The sequence below is a fragment of the Mesoplodon mirus genome (genome assembly GCF_964341445.2).
Source record: "Mesoplodon mirus genome assembly, chromosome: 9".
NCBI lineage: Eukaryota > Metazoa > Chordata > Mammalia > Artiodactyla > Ziphiidae > Mesoplodon > Mesoplodon mirus.
The window spans coordinates 31321786-31344164 of record NC_138985.1 but is presented as its reverse complement, the minus strand read 5'-3'; the positions used below and the strand labels follow the sequence as shown (position 1 = coordinate 31344164).

At 53.0% G+C, this 22379-nt stretch overlaps 1 protein-coding gene across 2 annotated transcripts in view; it reads left to right on the top strand.

Moving 5' to 3' along the window:
- The first annotated feature begins 15328 nt into the window (after positions 1-15328).
- The window catches only part of TNS3 (tensin 3), a 243498-nt gene continuing 236447 nt past the window's right edge, over positions 15329-22379 (top strand). The window contains exon 1 of one of the 2 annotated variants that reach the window (XM_082632029.1): positions 15329-15414. The gene's annotated coding sequence lies outside the window, so the exon portion shown is untranslated. Of the gene's footprint in view, positions 15415-15763; positions 15912-22379 lie in introns of those variants that run through there. The other variant, XM_082632034.1, reaches the window with a different exon arrangement.

Sequence of the window (22379 nt, the reverse complement as noted above, 5' to 3'; positions counted from 1 at the left end):
CTAGAGGTTGACATCTAGATTGGTCATTGGTACTTTCCATGCTATTTGGAAGAATTTCGGCATACCCACTATGAGGTGGCCAGGATAAAAAAGCTGCTTCTTGTCACTTTTGTTTGGAGAAGTGAAATCTGCTTTGCTTAGAAACAGTCTCCACATTTAATCAAGCAGGGGCTGGAGGAAGTTACACAGAGGTAGTAAAATGTAGAGCAACCCTTCTCTAATCTTTCCACTGAAGTCTCATAAGCTAATGGGGCCCTATCCTACAAGTATGCATCATTTTAAAATACTGGAAAATGTCGTGGTGTTTTTCACATTATGAAAGTAATACAAGTCCACGGTGGAATGTGAGAAAACTAAAGAAAAGTGTAACTTGAGGTTAACAATTGTCCGTAATCCTACCACGCAGAGATAACCCTGGTTATCACTCAACATCTTCTTCCAAGATTTCTTCTAAGCATATTTTCATGTATGTAAGCACATCTTTTCCGAATAACTTTAGTTTGAGCAAAATCTTCTGCTAAGAAAATTCTTTGAAGTCATCTTTTTCAATGGATGTATCCAACTTCAGTCACATGGCACCTCTTGGCGCCCCCTGGAGAGTCGAGCAGGCTTGAAGCCAGTGCTGGCTGAGTTCAAACCCATCCTCTCTTGAGTTTCAGTTTTCCCTCTTTTGAAATGGAGACAGCAATAGCATCTACTTCAAGGGGCTGTTGAGAGGATAAGACCAGTTAATGCTTGTAAAGCACAGATGGCTCCCTGCCTGAGGTGTGTCCTCAGGAAGTGCTTACCTGTTGTTCTATTTCCCCTCATTATAAACAATGCTGTCTGGAACATTTTTGTACCTAAATCTCAGTTTGTGTCTCTGACAACCTTCTTGGGTAGAATCCTAGCAGCAGTTTCATCACCGTCCCATGGAGGGTCCAAAGCAGGAAATGACCTCCTTCCTCTGGGGGTCAAGTGGTAGTCAAAGAAAGTAGCTTAATTTGGGAGAGCAGGTGTCAGAAGGTAGACCCAGCTCCCCGGGAGTCACTGGGCTCCTCTGTGGGGTCATGGAGCCTGGAGTTGGGCAACACAGGGGCAGGACTGAAATTAGTGCTCAATAAGCTGTTTGTTAAACTAATATGGAATCGCAGAGAAGACTTCTTCACTTCCTGCCCTTCACCATGAGGGTAAAAGTCGAAATCAAGACCCATTCCAAGGAAAGTCTTTTTATTACAGCCACTTTCACTTTTTTCTTCCTTTGAACTTTTTCGGGTTGCAACTAAGGGGGCACAAAATCTGTTCCCCCTTTGCTGAAGGTCCTTGGGGTGGTCAGAACAGCCCTCAGAGCTGAGCACTCAGAAATTTGGTTCTGAGATTTCGAACAATGTATAACCACTGCCGAGGTGACAAGTGGCCTGGCCCCCAGCTGGGCCCCGGGGAAGGGGTAGAACTGAGCAAAAAGAGTCCGGGGGACGAGGAGTGGGGCACAGCTGGCCTGGAGACGGAAACCAGAGCCACATCTAGCAACTTGCCCCATCCTGTGGCCCAGTTTTCTCACCTACGAATCGCATGCTAGAACCTCAGGTTCATGGTTTGCAAACCTTTTTTTTTTTTTTGCAGTACGCGGGCCTCTCCCATTGTGGAGCACAGGCTCCGGACGCGCAGGCTCAGCGGCCATGGCTCACGGGCCCAGCCGCTCCGCGGCATGTGGGATCCTCCCGGACCGGGGCACAAACCCGTGTCCCCTGCATCGGCAGGCGGACTCTCAGCCACTGCACCACCAGGGAAGCCCTGCAAACCTTTTTAAATGGGACTTTCATTCAACTAAGCGGATATCCACAAGAGCCCCAGTATTGGAAAGTCAAATCCATCATTTCCGTATATAAATGTACATGTTCCATCACTTCTTCCTACACAAATCTGGTGAAGAGCAGTGGGGCCTGGCTGGACACACACGCTGTGGCCAGGAGGCTGAGGACCTCAGGCAGCCTCACGGCTGACCTCCCCTCCTGTAGGTGGGCAGGACCCAGGAAGTCCTGGCTCACAGCAGGCCCAGGCAAGCGTGGGGATGGTCATCACACACGATGGCTTTCCTTTACAGAATAGGGGGTCTCCACTTAAAACAAACCCTGGAGCCTGCAAAGCTCATAAGAAAGTTTTATTTTAATCAATAGATTATCCAACTGCTTGAGTTTCTTAGGAGATATTTGACTCCTGAATGAGCACGGAGAGGGATGCTGGGCTTGCGCCGCGGCCTCTGTGGCATGTGTGTCTGTGGCATGTGGTCCTTGCCCAGCTCTTCGCTGCCTCTGCCCCCCAACCTCTGGAAACACTTCATCTTTTGTAAGGGGCGATGGGGCATCTGTCAGGTATCTGACTTCTGAGGAATTATTTGCTCTTGATCGGGCCTTTGGGTGGGGCAGGGATGGTGGGGCAGAGGCTGGAGACTTCACGCTGGACTTTGGAGCGTTCACAAGTGGAAGGAAAGCAGCAACATTGCTGGGTATTTATTTATTTCCTTATTTAGAAATAAAAATGAACGCTGCTGGAGAAGACAATGACCCACCAGGCACTGTGGTTAGCGGCGTGGCCAGGACAGGCCGGTGCCGACCTCCTAGCTCCCAGTCAATGACTTGCTTCCCTGGAATTACAAGACTTGGGTGGAGACGCAAGGGGGCAGAGAGACTGGCAGGAAACACAGGGGGTGACATTATGTTTTCTCATCAGAGTAAAAACGTATCAGAGTCAATCCTGGGGCGCCCTGGGGTTCCTCAAGGTGCAACCCTGGGGGACCCAGAGTTTCTTGGGTTGCAGCCCTGGGGGGGCCTGGGGTTTCTTGGGTGCTGTTTGGCAGCTTCTGAGCAAGCTGGCCTCGTTCCTTTCGGCTGGGGGCTGGGGACCACTGCAAGGTCCCCAGGAAGTCATGAGAGTAACACACCAGTGAGCGTGGCCAGGTGTGGGCAGTGGCGACTTCCCGAGGGCGGGTTTAGGGGACACTCTTCTGCCCTATGTGGCAAAACGGGTATTTATTTGAGCCCCTTCTAAACCTCTACTATGAAAACCAACACACTTTGTTCAGTGTCGGATCGCCTCTCAGATTGTCAAAATTTCCTCAGTTGCCAAAGGTTTGCTCCTAGCCCCTCCTGCCACCACTTCCCCCCTACCCCCCCACCCCACCCCTGTATGAGCGAGCCATGCAGAGAGCTGGGGACCACCAAGAGCTTTGATCCCATGCAGTTAGCTCAGCTAAGGAATCCAGCAGGTCAGAATTCTTCCCTGGGATCTGCTGGGAATACGCCCATCTAAATTCTTGAGCTAGTTTTCAATGCTCAGGCTTCCCCGTCCCCCAGTGAAAGGCCGTCTTTAAACAGGAAAGAAACACTGGTTAGTAATGCTTCAGGAAAACAAAGCTCTTCTCTTGAACATATACACATCTCTTTCATAGGATAATTACACAAAACGGGGACCTTTACTTGTTTTTTTTTTTAAGTGCATTCCTGGATCCAGCCCAGGAATTCAGAGGTCTGGGCTCAGGAATCTGCCTGTTTAGCCGCCCCTCCCCCAGTGTGATTTTGATGATCTGCTGGTTTGGAATCCACACCTCAGGCGGGGGGGGGGGGGGGTTTGGCCTCTGGGAGGAGGGGCCAAAGTGCAGAAGATTCAGGGAGTACAAAATCAAGCCAGCTTTCTTTAATGGGGAGGTGGAAGGCCTGTGGCACAATGATTTTTGCTGCTGTGTTTTCTTCCGCTACCCTAAGCAAGTATCGGGCGTATTCCAGGTCTAGGTGGGCCCTGGGGGAGCCAGGGGAGTGGCCGTTATGGCCAACATCTGCACTGAGTGCTGGAGGCTGCTGTAAATAGAGCACGGAGCATGCTCAGTGCTCACAATGGCTCCGTAGGGTTGGTTCAATGATCATTTCCACTTTTTTACAGAAGAGGAATCTGAGGCTCAGAGAGGTTAATGAACTTGCCAAAGCCACACAGTGAATAACTGGTCCCTCTAGGATTTCAAAGCCAGGCGTCCTGCGTGGCTCCAGGCTGTGTCCCCAGGGAGCTCTCAATTAAGCGGAGAAGACAGAGGGGCCCACTGAGCGTGAAAACGTGCCGTGGCCAGTTAGCGGGTGCAGAGGTCCCCAGCGATGCAGAGAGATACCCGAGTAGAAGAAGCAGATCAGTTGGACTTTATCATTATTGTAGGTATGAGCACTTGTCCAGCATAGGGGCAATCTCAAACTTCAGAACCAAGATCAGTGTGCAACACGCCACCTGAGGTCAGGGAAGTGTAATGGGTGGGCTGTGACCAGGTCCCAGCTCTGCCTCTCTGGCTGGTACACAGGCCAACGGCGTCCTGAAGCCAGAGTTCAGCCAGGGGTGAGGCAGGCCCTCACTATGAGCAGCACATGCATTCCTGAGATGCTGCACGTGCATTTTAATAAATAAATCATATGTTTCATTTGCAAAGGAATATATGTTTAGAAGGAACGTTATGTCGACTAACTCTTTGTAAACTAGTACCATTTTATCAGTAACTCCTGGAACTTGTGTGTCTGGGGGGCGGGGCGAGAGGGACAGGAGAGGGAGGCGGGAGAAGCATCCTCTCTGGTCTTGTCTGTCTGCTCTCAGGGCTGTGCCAGCAGCATCCCAGGCTGAGGCTGGGAGTTAGCCGTGCTGCCCTGAGAGCATCACCAGCAGGGCAGACCAACTGGTCAGGACCCTGCAGAGAAGTTTCCAGATTCCCTTTTCTGCCCAGAGAACCCAGAGTTAGGTCTTTCTCATTTCCTCTGATGGTTCTTGAGGGATAAAATCTGGATAAAATTAAGTGACAATGTTTACGTTGATTCACAGAGTGTTTGTATTTCCAGGTGCTTCTGAAGGAAACCTCCTCGGTTATAGAACTGAGGGATGTTTAGAAGTCGCTATCATGGTGCTTTTGCACTAATGTGGGAATAGGGCCTGAGCCCCCGAGAGCCCCAGGTGAGCACTTCGGGGACCTGGGCACAGAGAGGGGGCAGCTGCTGCCTCAGGAGCGGGACAGCGATGTGGGAGGGCTCCCTGCTAGGGTCTCCTTCTCAACGGAAAATGGCATGATTGCCCAGAACACTGTGAAACTGTGCTCCAAGCCCTAGACACTGTGGTACACTGTACAAATGACACAGCGGGAGCTGTAGGAAGGGTGCTGTGAGGACGAAATTCGCTTCCGGATGTGCTGAGCTGTGAGTCGGTGAAGGCCTAGGCCAGGAGCTGACACGCTGGCAGGCCTGGGAGGGGAAACCGGGGAGGCTGGGCAGACCCCACAATGACCAGTGGACCTGCTGGGCTTTTGTGGAATCAGGACGTCTGCACGAAGTCTAAAAGGGACAGGAGAGGCCCTGCCAGGCAGAGTGACGAGTGCCAGCCTGGCCTGATTTTCCCTACATGGGAGTCCTGGCTGCATCACCTGTCTGCAAAGTGCTTCAGGCTTCCTGGTGGAAAACTGCTGAGCGAACATAAAATATCTGAGTGACTCCTTCTGTGATTCGTAACTGTTTAAAGGCAAAAAAAAAAAAAAAAAAGCAAAGCAAAACCACAAAGCCCCAGGCCAATAGTCTGTCTGCTTTGGTAAATATTTATTTCTATGATGTCCTCTGGAAATGGGAACAAGAGAACGGACTGGCCCCAGACCCCATGGGACCAGGCAAGGTTAGCAAACCAGGTCTCTCCCCGCACCCGGCCCTCAGCCCCAACCCCAGCCAACCTCCACATCCCACGCAGTCACGGCGACCGAGGCTGTTCGTGGTGTTCACACCGTGTGAGACCCTGTGCGAGGGCTGCAGGAGCACCGTCTCAGCCGTCCTCTGGCAGGGCTGTACTTCAGGGTTTTTTTTTTGCGGTACGCGGGCCTCTCACTGTTGTGGCCTCTCCCGTTGCAGAGCACAGGCTCTGGACGCACAGGCTCAGCGACCATGGCTCACGGGCCCAGCCGCTCCGCGGCATATAGGATCTTCCCAGACTGGGGCACGAACCCGTGTCCCCTGCATCAGCAGGCGGACTCTCAACCACTGCGCCACCAGGGAAGCCCCGTACTTCAGTTTTAATAGCCTTACTTTCCCAATTGGAAAACTAAGGCTCACAGATGTGTCTGTGGTACAGCTCCAAACTTCTTTGTCAAATTCCCCTCCTTGCTCTGGACCTCGTATCCTCCAGCTGGGCTCTCACCTCTGTCCCTGTGCTGTCCGCTCCAGGCCACGTCCTCGAATGCCTGTGCCCAAGCTCAGGAAGGCCATCCTTGTCCCCCATACTAAGGCCCCTGCTTTGTGCCTGCAGCCTGCTCCGCCCTCTCCAGGGGTACCCACGCTGCACACTCCTAGCTCCTCCAGGGAGCTTCCCCAGGGCATCCGCTCCCGCCCTGTGCCCCATAGCCTCTGCAGAATCTCCAGAAGGGCCTCACTACCAGCCAAAGCCCTTCCTCATGAGAACAGACTGGCGTTCCCGAAGCTGGGTGGTCCACATTGTTGGAAGCCTTCAAGCTGAGCCCAGTGAGCCTGTGTCAGAGACGGTAAAGGGGACATCCTGGCATGCAGGGCAGAGGCGAGGGACTGACTCTTCCAGCTGGAAGATTCTGGGATCCTCAGATCCACCCAACTTTGCCTACTGCCAGTCACCTATCTCAGGCCCTGGCCTCTCACTGGGGTGATCCCAGAAGCCCGAGCTGCCACAGGATGAGGGTAAAGGTTCAACTCTACAAACACACCGTGAGGGCTCAGCATCCAGCACAGCCTTGGCAAGTATGTGTGCTCTGGAAAGTTCTGCTGGCTGGATGTGAAGTGGAGGATCTGACAGCATCTAACTGCCCTGTGCCTGATGCATAGTGGTGTCTGGTGACCGACCCTTCATTGAACACACAAATGCATGAATGAATGAATGAATGAATGAATCAGAGAATGATCTCCATGATGTGTTTTAAGCCAACAGCTGGGGCCACTGTATTAGTCTGTCTGGACTGCAATAACGAAGAACCACAGATTGAGAACTTAACCAATAGTTTATTTCCTCACAGTCCTGGAGGCTGAAAGTCCAAGATCAAGGTGTCTGCAGGGTTGGTTTCCCCTGAGGCCTCTCTCCTAGGTGTGTCCACGGCCATCTTCTCCCCGTGTCCTCATATGGTCTTTCCGCTGTGCATGTCTATGTCCCAATCTCCTCTTCTTGTAAGGATACGCGTCAGATTGGATTAGTCCCCTCTGACGACCTCATTTTACCTTATAACCTCTTTACAGGCCCCATCTCCAAGTACAGTCACAATAAGACACTGGGAGTTAGGACTTTAACACATCGATTCTTAGGGGACACAGTTCAGCCTGTGACAGCCTCTGACGAATGAGTCACAGGTAGGCGGTGGCTGAAGATGCCTGTGATCTGCAGGAGGAGATGCCTGATGGGGCTCCTTGTTGGGGGGCTCCTGCCTGCCGCCCCTCACGTGGCCTTTCACCCCTTGGGCCCCGAAGCTCTCCTCCGCGTGCTCATGTCCGTGTCACTCATGGCTTTGGCAGTGGCCGGGACCCTGTGAAGCCTGCAGAGATCCCACTTCCCTTCCGTCTTCAGTTCTGGCAGGCTCATTCCTCTGTTCTAACTATCCCTTGAAGTGCCAGGCCCGGGACTGCAGACCAGCTTGAAAATGTTAGCGCAAGCTTGTGTGCCCGACACACAGTGAGGTCAAACAAACCGAAACATCAGAGTATGGAGCAGAGGAAGGTTTATTGCAGGGCCATGCAAGGAGATGGGTGGCTCGTGCCCCAAAAAACCCCAAACTCCTAGAAGGGTTTTGGCAAATCATTTTTAAAAGCCAGGTGAGGGGGCTTCCCTGGTGGCGCAGTGGTTGAGAGTCCGCCTGCCGATGCAGGGGACGCAGGTTCATGCCCCGGTCCGGGAAGATCCCACATGCCATGGAGCGGCTGGGCCCGTGAGCCATGGCCACTGAGCCTGCACGTCCAGAGCCTGTGCTCCGCAATGGGAGAGGCCACAGCAGTGAGGAAAAAAAAAAAAAAAAAAAAAGCCAGGTGAGGGAGTGGTGTTGCAGGGTATGTGATCACCTCATGCACAATTCTCTGATTGGCTGATGGAGAGGTCACAGGGCATTGTCACAGGGCTTCACATTATCGATCTTCAGGCTCCAGGATGCCTGGGGGCTATGTGCTCATGGTCATCAAGTAGTTAACATCTTGCATTTGGTGAGGGTTTTCACATCTGTAAAACAACTCAGGAAATGTGCATCAGATACTATTATCTAGGTAATACTACTACCTCAGAGAGGAGCTAAAGCAGAGGGTATGGGGGAGGGGTCTGTCCCAGGAAGGCCCCATGGGGTCCCGCTTGGTTACACAAACAGGCTTTTCCTGGCCTTTCTCGGCCTCAAACAGGGGGCTTCCCTGAGTTTGAGTGGGAGCGAGCCTTCCCTAGTGAGGGTCCCCTCCTGACCCGAGGACGTGATCTGTCTCAGGCCTTGCAGGTGGGGCTGACACGGGACATGGGAACGTGTCTGTGGGTCTATAGGGAGGGGGGTCTCTGTGTCCACTACCCTGGGCCCTGCCCTAAACACCTTCATTCTTCTGTTCTTTGGTGGAGAAATATTGCTGTCCAGGTGGTCCATCTGGACACTGGGCGGGTTGGTGAGAACTGTGCAACTGGCCAGGAGATCCAAGCGCAGCCTGGTTCTTGGTTGGTCAGCCATGGTCGGGGGGCTGACCTCAGCAGACGTGGAGGGGTCTGTGCACGAGATCAGCTCTCAGCGGTCCTGGGTTCTGTCTGGGTGGCCACCAGAGCCTGCTGGGACCTGAGAGCACAGGTGGGCAGCCCAGAGACAACCATGAACTCCCCTTCTGCAGGTTCTGTTGGGGTAACCCCTGGTCTTCTGGGGGCCCCTGAAGATGGCACTGTGCAAGAATCATGACCTATCTTGACGTGAATGTCGTGAACTGTTCATTTCACGGTATTTTTGGATTAGGTGCTGAACATGAAAAAAAATTGAAGCATCATAGATTGGATTATTACTGATTCCAGCAATATAGTAGGCTTTACTGGTTAGATACATATAGAGGATAAAGGAAGAAGACGGGAAGATATTTGTTTACAATTAAATTGCTGTTATTATTATAAAACACCGCTTATAAATTCATTGTGTCTGATTTTGTAACATGTAATGGGTAAAATGGATTACTGTATTTTTCCTTTCATGTCCACAGGATGAGTCAGATGTTGTTATATTCTAAATTTTAATTAAATATCCATGTTATCTTAAGTAATCATGATATGTATGTTTTAGCAATTAGCTTTAGCAAAGACTAAATCATGTCTTTTTTCACAATGTGTATCCTGAATAGTACCTATTGTTAATGCTTAAAAGTATAAATATAACTATTTGGCCATTTATTTCTGAGACACAGATTCAGAAGTAATATTATTACACAAATGCTTCATCCAGGAAATTTCATTTCTTTTTGAATAAATCTAGAAATTCACTTAAAAAAGAAAACTTTTAAGAAGTGGTGAAATATAAAGGTGAAAGGGAAACTGAGGGAACTAGCTTAGCACTTCCATGAATCCCAGTTTGGACAAGTTCCCCTGGGTAAGGTAAGCACGTTTCTTTGTAGCCAGAGGTTCATAGAAAATCTGGGGGGACTTGGGTTACCCTAGGATACAAAGGGCCCATCCACAGTGACGGCTCTGCACTTGGATATTTGCAGTCAGGGAAGCACAGCCGTGCTGCCATCTGCAAAGAAGCCATTTTCTTCCTATAGCTTCGATGGCATTTTAAAAAATAAACGTTTTATTTGGGAATTGCTTTAGATTTACACAAAGGTTGCAAGGACTGTACAGAGTTCTGTTTGGTTGCCCCACCCCAGTTTTTCCCGCCCTTAACATCTTATATCACAATGCCACATGGTCACAGCTAAGGAACCAGTATTGGAACATCACTCTTAACTCAGGTCAGCAGCTTATTTGGAGGCCACACCTTTGCCTGTGCTGTCCTTCCTCTGTCCCAGGATCCCATCCAGAGCACCCTGTGACATTTATTCCTCGTGTCTCCTCAGGCTCCCGAGCTGTGACAGTTTCTCGGACTTCCTCGTTCTTGCTGACCTGGCCAGTTTTGAGGAGGCCTGGTCAGGTGTTTTGTCCCTCAGTTGGGATGTGTCTGATGCTCACTCACAGGCTGGAATTCCTGGTTACTGGGAGGAAGACCTGAGCGCCATTCTCACCACGTCAGGTCAAGGGTACACACTCTCAAGGTGACATCACTGGTGATCTTGATCACCTGGCTGAGGTCACGTCTGTCACGTTTCTCCACCTTAAAGTTACTCCTAGACCCCCTCCACCCTTCACACTTGACTCTTTGGAAGGAAGTCCTAAGCACAGCCCACACTCTAGGGGTGGGGAATAAAGTGCATCTCCTTGTCAGGGGGAGCTATCTACAAAAATTATTTGGAATTCTTCTGTAAGAGAGTTTTGCCTGTTCTCCCCATTCATTCATTCATTCATTTATTCATTCAGTCAGTATGGACTCATGGGCATTTAATTTTACACTTTATAACCCAACATGATGATGTTTATTTTTTTGCTCAAATTGCTCAGGTTTGGCCACTGGGAGCTCTTTCGAGTTTGTCCCTCTGCTGTGTCCCTTCAACGGGGCGGCCCTGATCCTTTTGTTCTGTGAACACGTCCTCACTTTCTGGCGCTACCAGATGCTCCAGCTCACCTCGTAGGCTGCCTGCCCCAGTCTTAGAACCAACCACATCCCCCCACATCTGCTAGGGATGCAGAGCTGCGAAACAGAGTCCCTGCACACAAGGAACTAGTGGTCAGTCCAGCTAGAAGGCAGAGGGATGGCTTCCTGAGCAAGGGTCCCCCGCTGACCAGATGTGTAAGGCGAGGACTGGGAGTAGAGGTGTTGGTGGTCAAAGATAATGGCAAGGAGGGGAGGACAAGTCCAGCCACTCCTCCTCGGGTGGACCGGTTATCTCCCCTTTGCTCCAGACGTTGCGAGAAGCACGGGCAGATGGATCCGCGTATCCTGATTCTGTTAGGAGTGCGCTCGGCTGCAGGGACAGCAAACCCCACCTTTGAGGCTTTGACAAGCACCAGACGTTCACGATCACACACACGTCTGGATCGCGTCTGCTCAGGAGAGTCTGTTTTTCTTTCCTCTCATGCTCTTTGCCATGGTTTCCTGGGCTGCTGCTCTAAGCTGGTCACCTTGGGGGACCAGCAGGTAGGAGAGTGCAGCGCTCCTGCTTTCCCCAGTGAGGCCTGCTTGTCACGGGGGAAGGGAAAGCACCCCAGCACTTGCAGGATGGAGCCCAGCAGGGTTCGACCAGCAGGCTGCTCCTGGGACACAAACGGGGTGGGCAGTCCTCCCATTCTCAATATGGAGAGAGACCGGAGAGACCAGTCAGCTGTTCCTGGGGTAGTCCCAGGGCTGGGCACAGCTCTGGGGCAAAGAGCATCCCAAGGGAGTGCAGCCGGCCCTGCAGTAGTGACTCAGATCCCTGCTCAGTGAACATTTTTTGGCCCGGCCACTAGGAAGCAGCCCTCTGTCATCAGCCCCCTTTGGGGACAGCCTCAGCTGCAAAGGGTGGCCTTGCTGCAGCACCCCCCAGGGCGGGCCTCAGCACTACCACCCCACGTCTCCTGCCTTCCTTTCACTTCCCAGGGTGTGCTCCCTGATCATGGGGCTGTCTAGGAGCCCACTTCCCAGAGACCGGGTGGTACCAGTGGCACAGAGAGTTAATCTGTGTCCAGGCAGTGGTCTCCTGGAGCCCACCTTGCAGAAGCTGGTGTGTCTGTGCATTTTGGGGGAGAGGGTACCGAGGTTCCATAGGTTTGCAAAAGGTTTGGGGATATAGAAAAGGCGAGGCGTTTGGTTGTGGGTAAGGACTGTGTGTTGAGGGGGAGAAGGAAAGTGAGGAGAGGGTGACAGTCCCAGGGAGGTCTTTTATTTTTTTTTGCGGTACACGGGCCTCTCACTGCTGTGGCCTCTCCCATTGCGGAGCACAGGCTCCGGACGCTCAGGCTCAGCGGCCACGGCTCATGGGCCCAGCCGCTCCGCGGCATGTGGGATCTTCCCGGACCGGGGCACGAACCTGCATCCCCTGAATCGGCAGGCGGACTCCCAACCACTGCGCCACCAGGGAAGCCCCCCCCAGGGATGTCTTGGGGGACACGGTATCTTAGGGCACGTGCTCCCACTCCTGCCCCACCCTTTCCTCACAGCATCTGTTACAGCTGGGACCAAGAATCCCAGCTTCCTAGCTGTGAAATCTTGGGCAAATTTACCAATCCAGCTACATCGCGTGTAATGTTTCCAGCTACCCCTTTCAGGGGCTCTTTGGACAATATTAATTTTCAGGGCAAGAAAATAAGAACTAGGAAAAATATCTAAGTCATTGCTCACATATTCCCTTTGATCTAAAGGACAAAAATGTATCAGACTTTTGCCATGGCCAAGACCATCTTTATGGCAACGACAAGCTTCTAAAAAGTTCTTTCAGAACTCCTGGCTGAGAGGAACAAGAGTGAAGCTGCAGAGAGGGGGGACAGAGACACCAGTGTTTCCTGACCAGACCTCCCTCCTCACCCCTGCACCCTGCTCCCTATGGAGTGCTGGGAAGGGAACCGCCATTCTCGGTATATGCCTGCTTTTCCCTCATCTAAATTGGTTTGAGACTTTTGTTTTCAGGTTTGAGATATTTTTGGATGGGTAAGGATGGAAAAATTGCACATTCTCTTTTAGATAATTGCTGCATGCCTTGTTTTTGTTTAAGTTCTTGGGAACTAAAGTTTCAGCCTGTGAAGTATGGAGTCCCTGGACCCAGGATGGCCTTGTGGGGCATGGGTCACCCCTTAGGAGACTCTGGGCCAGGTGTGGAGTCTGCACTTTGGCGAATCAGGGAGCCAGTTGCATGGGCTAACAGAGATTGCAAGGGCACACCAGGTCCAGGGTGCCTTCTGCCTTCTGAGGACACTGTATAGGTGTGAAGACAGACACTGCATGAACTGGCATCTAAGTCACTGTAGTCCCAGAAATAAGGGTGTGGTCAAGGCAGCCAGCCCAGTAGAGGGCAGCAGGGTCAGTGGGACTGGCTGGCCCTGGTGGGGGAGGGGAGGGGAGCAATTTGCAGGTAGGAGGGCCTTCCTGACAGGGACAAAGAATCCCAGCTTCATAGCTGTGAAATCTTAGGCAAACTCACCAACGCAGCTTCTGCAAGCGGATACTGGATATTATAATACCTCATGAAGTTCAAATTCACTTAGTCATTCGGCTAACACGGACCTTGATGTTATGATAGATTCTGCGATGCAAGATGGATAGACTTGTTGGCTGTGAGTCTGGAGGTTCCCACCACCACCATCATCACCCCCTGCCCCCGTCCTGGGAGTCTAGTGGAAGAGATATTTAAGCAAAGACACAACTCAGTACAATTGAGCTGGATGGATGGGCAGAGCAGGGCAGCTTGGAAAAAAATCAGGGTAGCTTGTCGGCCTGATGGTCCTGGGTCCTTATCATATTCTGTAGCTGACCAGCTGGTGACCTTGGGCAAGTTACCTATGATTTTCGCTTATCACTAAAAAGGGGATAGTAACAGGACCTGCCTGACTCCCACTGAGGGGTGAGCTGGCTGCGACCTCCCCAACTCCCCTGAGGCTCTTTTCCTCCACACCTCCTGTTTCTTCCTGTCACCTCTTGGGCTGGGGTGTCCTAGAGGGCAGGAAAAATGCCTGCTCTGTTTCCGAGGCCTGGGGCTCAGGGCTCAGGAAGGCTTTGCCTCAAGGAATGAATGCCCTACTCAGCTGGGAATGAGAGTCCAGTGATTTTGACTTCTTGAGAAATCAGAGCATTGCAGGGATTCTTCAAATCCTTCCGAAGAGACAGTGAACAGTGAGAGTAGAATCTGAGCATACCTGGCCTGGGTCCTCAGGGATGCAAACAAGGGGTCTGTTGTGTCTCCTCCCTGACACGCTTACTTTGGATTCAGGGCCACAAGGTTTTTAATGGCTGGCTACTTTTTTTTTTTTTTTTTTTTTTTTTTTGCGGTATGCGGGCCTCTCACTGTTGTGGCCTCTCCCATTGCGGACGCGCAGGCTCAGTGGCCACGGCTCACAGGACCAACCGATCCGCGGCATGTGGGATCCTCCCGGACCGGGGCACGAACCCGTGTCCCCTGCATCGGCAGGCGGACTCTCAACCACTGCGCCACCAGGGAAGCCCTGGCTGGCTACTTTTAAAAAAGTCCATTCAGAGATGATTTTCTTGCTCAGTCTCTCCACTGGTCCTGACAAGCCATGTTTTTCCTGCTCTGTGCTTGGACAGGACGGGCAGGGCTGCTCCTGAAGAGCCAGGGTGGGTTTGGATGTTGCATTCCTGAATCAGGGACAATTCCTGGTAACTGCACTCCAAGATGTGTCCACTTTTCCAGGTGGGATTCTAAGAACATTTGGTCCGGGTGACAGATACAATCTGTGTCTCTTCTGCAGGAAGTAGGGTGGAGTGCCTTCCTGGAAACGTCTTCCTTGTGTGAGGGGCTTTGTGCGTTCACAAGATAAAGTGTTGATGAAACTGTTCTTTTGTACAGGAGGAATAGCACTTCCAATTCTGCAGAAGGGCCTACATTTTACAAGGGGATCTTCAAGAGCCTGCTGTCCACTTCCCAGTTTTCACCAATGGGGAAACCGAGGCTTTGGGACTGCGTAAGGGACAACTATGTCTTGGGGGTGTTGGCATCTATCTGCCTTTCCTCCTCTGAGCATCCCTCTGTCTGGGACCTTCTTTCTTGTCCACTCCTGGCCTGCCTAAATCTTGCTCATTTCAAGAAGGCGTGACTTCTAAAGTCTTTCCCGACCCTCTGCCTCCGTTGGCCGGACTTTCCAGGGCTTCCAAAGTATCTTGGGTTTCCTCAGTTACGGCCGTGCTGCTTTATGTGTGCACTACCCCCAGTAGACTGTAAGTCACAGGCGGGCAGTGAGGTTTCGCTTTCTTAGAGCGCAATAATTATAGCGCCGAATGAATGAACGAACGAACGAATGAATGAACGAACGAACGAACGCGCTGTGCAGGAACCAGGACTTTGCCTGCCTATTCGGGACCCGCCAGCCCGTGAACACTTTGAGTCTGGCCTGCTCAACGGGTCTAATAATTCTCAGTCCCACCTGGCCAACGCAGAGAGGTCGCAGGGCCGCACGGGGCCCCGGGCGCGCCTGGAGCGCGCTGCTTTGTTAGGGCGATGAGGCCAGGTGACCGGCCGGCCCGGGCGTGGCGGCGGCGATTGCCCGCGCCGCCTCGAGGGGGCCCTGCGGCGGGCGCGGCCGCGAGCCAGGAGGACGGGCCCGCCCGCGCGCTGCTCGCGCTGCTCGGCGCCCTGCCTGCTTCGGCCATCGCCCCACGGGACCGCGCCGCCGCTCGCCCAGGTACTGGAGGGGGGCACGCGCCGCCAACCTCTTTGTCTCGGGCGGGCGGGCGCCAGCGTCTGCTCCTGGGGAGCGGGCAGGGGGCTCGGGGCGCGCAGGGGAACGGAGCTCCGGGCGCGCGGGGACCTGAGCTGGGGGCGAGAGTTCGGCCGGGGTCCGGGAACGGGGGAGCGGGGCTCAGGGACACAGTCGGGTGAACGCGGCGTGGGGCGCGGGCGGGCTCGGCCGGGGTCCCGGACGTGGTCTGGGGACGGGGGCGCGTGGACGCGGCTGGGGCGCGCGGACGCAGCCGCGGAGCGGGCCGGCTGCGTCAGGGGGCCCTCTGCGCCGGGGCGCCCTGGACGGCGGGCGCGGGCCGGAGCGGCACTGTCGCGGCGGCGCCCGGGTGGACTTCGCTCTCCAGGACAGGTTCCGAGACTCCGGGGCGGACAGCCGACTCGGAGCTGCAATGGGAAGGCTGAGGACCCTTCTCCCGCTCTTTGCAAGCGGGCTTTCCGGTGCGTCTCTCTTTCCCTTTCCCTGTGTTGGGCGGGAAGCAGGGGGTCCCTTGGCGCTTCCTTCCTGACTTCTGAAGGAGCGGGAAGCGGGCGGGGGCGTGCGGGGCCGGGGCCACCTGCGGCACGTGCCTGCTGCCACGCCGGCGCTGTCGCTGACAGGCAGGAAGAGGGAGGGCCCGGGGCTTGGTGGGCGCCGCCGGGGTCTGATAAGCGAGATGGGGTCGTTTGCTTGAAGTGATTTGAAAATCTGTGTGGAGGGAAGGGGCTGAAGAGCTCCCCTTGAATTCTTGAGACAGCGCTGGCGGGTTAAAAAAATAAAAGCCCGTGGGGTGTGTGGCCTGCAGAGACCGCTGTTGAGGGAGGTCACTAACCACTTAGAAGTCCCCCAGACCCTGAGGGCGTCCCTGTCCTTCACACACTTTGATCTTCTGGCGGAGTTTTCCCCCATTTTCACTCTTTTCTAATGTGAATGCGTGTTCATGGAAGACTCTTGAAATACACTGATGATCATGGAGCACTCTTTAAAAATTCTGAAAATGTGACTGAAGATTATCATTGCATCGATATCGCAAAGCCCTTCAGAACTAACCGTCTTGGCATTTTGGTATATGTGGTCTGTGCATATTATTCTTTTTGAAGTGCTTTGGTTCTTTGCCTTTTGAAAGAGATTTGTGTGTCCTTGTGATTCTCTCCTCTTTAGGGCCTGGGAGGTTATATTTGCAAATCAATCAACAAGTATTAAGAAAGGCATTTCTGTGCGGAGGCCTGGAGGGGCCAGGGAGTCGCTGCAGCTGGAGGGTGGAGTGGGCAAGGCCATTCTGCGGAGAACGAGGGGACCTCTGTGCACTGGGAGCTGACTGTGGGATCTGGCAGGAGGCCAGGCTCCTGACCTCAAAGACAAAGTAACAGTAATCTTACTTAGTAATTTTACAAAGTAATAGTGACCCCAGAGACGGAGTAATAGCAAAGTAATAACATGGTCGTAGCAAATGCTTATGGAGTGTTTGCTTGTGCTAAATGCTTTGCATGCATTCGTTGCATTCACCCAAATAACAACCCTTGGAGGCAGCTGGGATTCGTGCTCCATTTTACAGATGTGCAAACTGAGAGGCAAAGAAAGGCTAAGTATCTTGTGCAAGTTGTTGCCCAACGTGGTGGTGCAGCCCAGGATTCGGCCAGGACAGTGAGGTTCCAGGGCCCTGAAGTTGCTGCTGCTTGTCTGTCAAGTGGATGCATGTCCTGGCCGCAAATTCCTCAGCTGAGGTGCCAAAGTTAGCAGCAGCAACAGATGAATTATTTCTTTACAAACCAAGGAAAAGATAGAAAAAGTAGTAGCCTCAGGGAACTGGTGCTCCTGGATGCAAACTGACTTGGCTTTTACAAAGTGTAGCTTTGGCACCTATGGGTTTTCAATGGAGCTCGTTGCATACTTTGACCTGGGAGCTAAAGGTCACCAGGTCAAAGTATGTTCCTGGACTGCAGGAGATATTACTGATGGGATTAAAAATGGCCTGGGAATAAGGCAAAAAGGCAAGAAAAGAGAGGGGAAAGGCCAAGAGGGGACGATTTCTCATCCACCATGTGGCGATGGCAGCTTGTACACAAGGCCCATTTTACAGGTGAGTACATTTATTAAATTGCAAAACAGCTGGGGACTAGATCAAACCCAGCCCTCTGGCTCTCCGTGCGTGCGCTGATCCTCCTCTAGGGTCAGCCTGGCAAAAACCACCACCACGCTAGGAGAAAGCCTTTTGTACCCAAACCAAACCCTGCTCCACCCCTGACCCCTGACCCCAAACTCCTATGGGGGCGAGGTGCTGGCTGTTCCTCCTAGAGAAATAGCCGGCCTCCAGCAGGCAGAAAGTTACTGTTGTATCCCAGCCACCCGGTGCATCCACAGCTCCCTGAGTATAGAGAGGCTTCCGTACAGTGGCTCTGCTTCCTTTGGGGAGGCCCCTGTTTTGTGGCTGCGTTTGAAGGGTTTTCTGGTACCAGGCGGTGGGTTGGGATGGGGTCCTGGAGGTACACAGACCCTGAACCCTAGGCTCTTTCCTGTGTGACCTAGTAAGCATGGGGGTCATCAGTGACCTAGAGCCGGCCCTGTCCCCCTGGAGTCCTTTGCAGTTATCTCTGTTGATCCAGAATAAGGGGTCTGGCCAGTTGGTTAGTTAAATAGGCATTCTATTAACTCAGAACCGCTACATGTTCCTGGCTGTTAGCAAGAGTGTTCAAAATCACCACTGCCTTCATTATTGTCCGGGTTCTGGGCGCTACTCTGGCTACTGAAAGAGTTACTTCTTTGAATCCTCACTGTTTTTTTTGTTTTGTTTGTTTGTTTGTTTGTTTGTTTGCGGTACGCGGGCCTCTCACTGCTGTAGCCTCTCCCGTTGCGGAGCACAGGCTCCGGACGCGCAGGCTCAGTGGCCATGGCTCGTGGGCCCAGCCGCTCTGCAGCATGTGGGATCTTCCCCGACCGCAGCACGAACCTGCATCCCCTGCATTGGCAGGCGGACTCTCAACCACTGTGCCACCAGGGAAGCCCTGAATCCTCACTATTAAGCAGAGGTGGGTGCGAGAGGGTGTTGTGTGGCCTGATCTTACCAGGGATGCCCACGTGGAATGATATTTAAACCCCAGCTGTCCGACAGCGAGGGTGTGTTTTTCTGTGCTGCCTCCCTCACTGATTTTAAAACACCTAGACATTAAAAATTGCCTCAGTCAGAAGGCTGCTGAATGTGAGTTAACTGTCTCTTAGGGTTCAGAAGATGTTTTGAATCTTCCAGGGTGTTGAGTCCCTAGAAAAGGCAGGTTTGCTGCTCTGTAGTTGTGAGTGAGCTCAGCGTGGGAACACTTATTTCCTTGATGTCTGTCCTTTCCCCATAAAAGCAGAAAACTAGAATCTCCAGGTTTCTGGAGCTTCCTATTGCACTTTGCACGTCAGGACTGAGTTTGGCGAACCGCACCCCTCCCCCTGCCACCCGCACGCATCATTTTGGTGTGGGTCAGCCGGGTTGTCTGCCTGCCAGAGCCACGAGCCAGATCCTCTTGCAGGGACATCTCTCTCTCCTGCTCTGTGTGCACTCGGGGTCCCCACTGCGCGCCTGGCCCTGGTGCAGGCCGGCTGGATGTCTCCTACCTGCTGTCCCAGACCCCCGCTGGGGACTGCCTCTGCTGGATAGGAGGGAGGAGGCCAGTGAAGGTGAGGATGACCGCCACCTGGGGCCACTGATAGGAGCCATCAGAATGCCCTACTGTGTCACTGAGGGGAGGATAGTCATCATGATGACCCCTAGACATTTAAAAAGAGCTACGTTAATTTTTTTAAAAAGAAGGCAATGATCTGGTATTAATATGTTTGGTCCCAAATGGGCTAAATTAATGCAGAATTTATGTTTAAGGAGTCTGTGCCAGTGATCAGGAAAATTCCCTCTGGTGGAGCATTTCCTGATCGTGCCAAGGAGGTGCCCCCCAGAGCCACCAACTCCGGGAGAAGAGGTTTCCTCACGTTCCGTGCCCCCCCATCCCCCTACGCCCGCCCGCCTGGGCTGGAAGCCCTGGCAGCCCTTGGCAAGTATCTCCCCTGCTCCAAGCCTAGTAACCTTGCAAGATTAACGCCTTCTTTTGACGGTGTGGTTACCCATGCGCGATGGGGTGCTTGCTATCCGGGATCAGAGAGATCGTCACCCAACGTTGCCAGGTAACATTTTTGTCTCTGTTTTCCGGAATGGACACTGAGACGCAGTGAGCTTAAGTCATTTGCCTGTGTCATGGGGCTGGTTGGAACCCAGGTCTGTCTGGGACATAGCCTGTGCCTGGCCCTCATTCACAGAAGGTGAGTGCCCCCTTGGTCACAGGGGCCTGAGCCTGTGCATGGAGGGGGTGGTGCGGTGCTGGGCGGGGTCCCAGAGTGGAACCCAGGTCCCTCTGCAATGCTGGGACTTCTTCCCAAGGCCAGGGGTCTCTGTGGTCCCCTGCCCGCGTCACCCCTCCTCGAGGGCCTGGCGAAGGCTCCGAAAGCTCTCGAGTGCCTGCCGTCCGTAGCTGGCCGGGGTTCCAGCCGCAGCTGCTTCCTCGGCCATGGAGCCTTCGCCCCTCTTCCTCCTTCCTCAGCTCTGACTATGGCACGTGGCCAGCTGCCTGCCTTCCTCTTCCTCTTCTCCCTGGGGGAGCTGATAGCAGTCAGGACGCCCTGTGTGGCCCGGCTCTATTTCTAAGATAGAGGAGACATCTGAGGGAATCCTCATTCCAGCTTCCCGAGCGGCAGCCTGCTGGTGCCACTCCCAGCCAGTCTGCGCCCGTGCGCTGGGGGACCCCCCCAGGTGGGAAGGGTGTCACCTCCCCCAGGTGGGAAGGGTGTCACCTCCTTTCATCGTGTCTTAGGGGGTGGCAGCCACAGGGTATGACCTGGAACCTCTTGAGCGTAGGTTTTCCGAAGCCGGTGATGAACAACAAACCCCGAGGTTTTAAAGACACACGAATGAGTTAGGTGCCCCAGTGGAAGAAGGTCAAGGTTCTGGAGGAGGAGCAGAGGCAGAGGCAAAGGCAGTGCGTGCAGTGAGGCCTGCCTGGCTCTTCTGTCCAGGGTGAGGCGGCTGTGCCCCGGAAACTCGGGAGCCGGTCGTTTCACACTGGAGGATTCAGGAATCCTCTCCCCTCATTACCCTGGACCACAGCTGCTCTGTGTTGCATCTCACTCATGGTGGAGCCTCCCAGGGCGCGGGGGAGCAGCCTACAGCTGGCCGTGCGAATCGCCCCGGGGCCAGGCTGGGCCATTAGCTGGGGCGTCTGTGTTCTGTACACATTCCTCCCGATGGGCTGTGGGAACAAAAGGGCCCCATTGACTCGGTCTTGGCGTTCTCCTCCGCTCGCAATCCATCACCTTTTTCAGAGGTTTCCTGAGGGCTCACCCCTCACCACTGGTGATTTTGGATGCACATCAAAGGCAGTGTGCTGGGAGGAAAGAGCTGGGCTCTGGCGGCCACAGGTCTGGGGTAGAAGGCGCCCTTTGTCCCGTGACTGCCCTCTCCGTTCCCCACCTGCAGCCCGGGGACATCGCCGCCCTCTGCGTGACTTGTACGGCGCTCCTCCTGGGTGCCGTTTTGTCTGACTGCCGGTGGCCCTGGATGTCCCTCCTGCTTGCCAGCTCCTGGGCTGCTACTTACGCTGGTTCTGCCAAATTTTCACCGCCCCAGGGGCTCCTGCTGAAACATCACTTCCCCATTCTTGGAGGCCCTATCTGGTCCCCCTGGGGGCAAGCCTTTGTGATAACAGGAGGACACCCTGGGGACTCAGGAGTTTGCCCATGATCTTGGACAGGTGTGTTTCCAGTTTCTCTTCACTGGGAAGACCTGAAGCGCCCAGTGGCTGGGGGTGGAGGAAAGGGAACACACCTCTGCTCGCGTCCACTGGGCTGGCGGCTGAGCGAGGCAGGCCCGGCTCTCAGCTGGCCAGGCACATGTTTTCTCTTGTCCTGCCCTAGGAGGGGAGGGGACGTTTGTCATCTGTGCTGCTCAGGGGGTGGGAGAGGATTCGCAGGTAATGCACATGCCTTTGCTTCCTAAATTATTTTTTGATTCTTTTTCTCCAAAGTAATCTTTGTGTAACACGTTTGCTGTAGACTTGGAAAAGAGGGAGAAATGTTAAGAATGCAGGAAAAATGTCCTAATATTACCACCCAGGGAGCAATGTTTTCACCCTCTTGTATGCTGTGTACCTTCTGTGCTTTTCAAGTTTACCAACTTGAGATCATATGTATTATTTTAGCGTCAATGTGGCAATATAAGCATTTCCCCACTTGTAACTAACTCTGCTTACACACGAGTGTTGATGACAGTACAGAACCCAGTGTGTACGTGATGACCATTTGTCCTCTGGTCACGTACAGCCTGTGTGCATCCTTGCACGGAGGTCGTTGGGCAAGATCCTGGCCAGTCACATTCCTGGAGGGACTCCTAAGGTGGTTCGAGGTCAAAGAACACAAACTGTTTTTGATTGTGGTAAAATACCCATAACATAACTTGACCATTTTCAAGTGTACAGTTCCGTGGCATTAGTGCGTTCGTATTGCGAGACCGTCACCACCATCCATGAACAGAATTCTTTTCATTGTGCAAAACAAACTCCGTCCCCATTAAACACTTACTCCCCATTCCTCCTCCCCCAGCCCCTGTCACCCACCATTCTACTTTCTGTTTCTATGGATTTGACTACTCTAGGTTCTTTATGGAAGTGGAATCATATATTTGTTTTTTTGGGGGGACTGGCTTATTTCACTTAACATAATGTCCTCGAGTTTCATCCATGTTGTAGGATGTGTCAGAATTTCCTTCCTTTTTAAGACTGAATGATATTCCATTGTACATAAAGACCACCTTTTGTTTATCCATTTGTCCTCCAATGGACACTTGGGTTGCTTTCACCTTTTGGCTATTTTGAATAATGCTGCTCTGAACATGGGTGTGCAGGTAT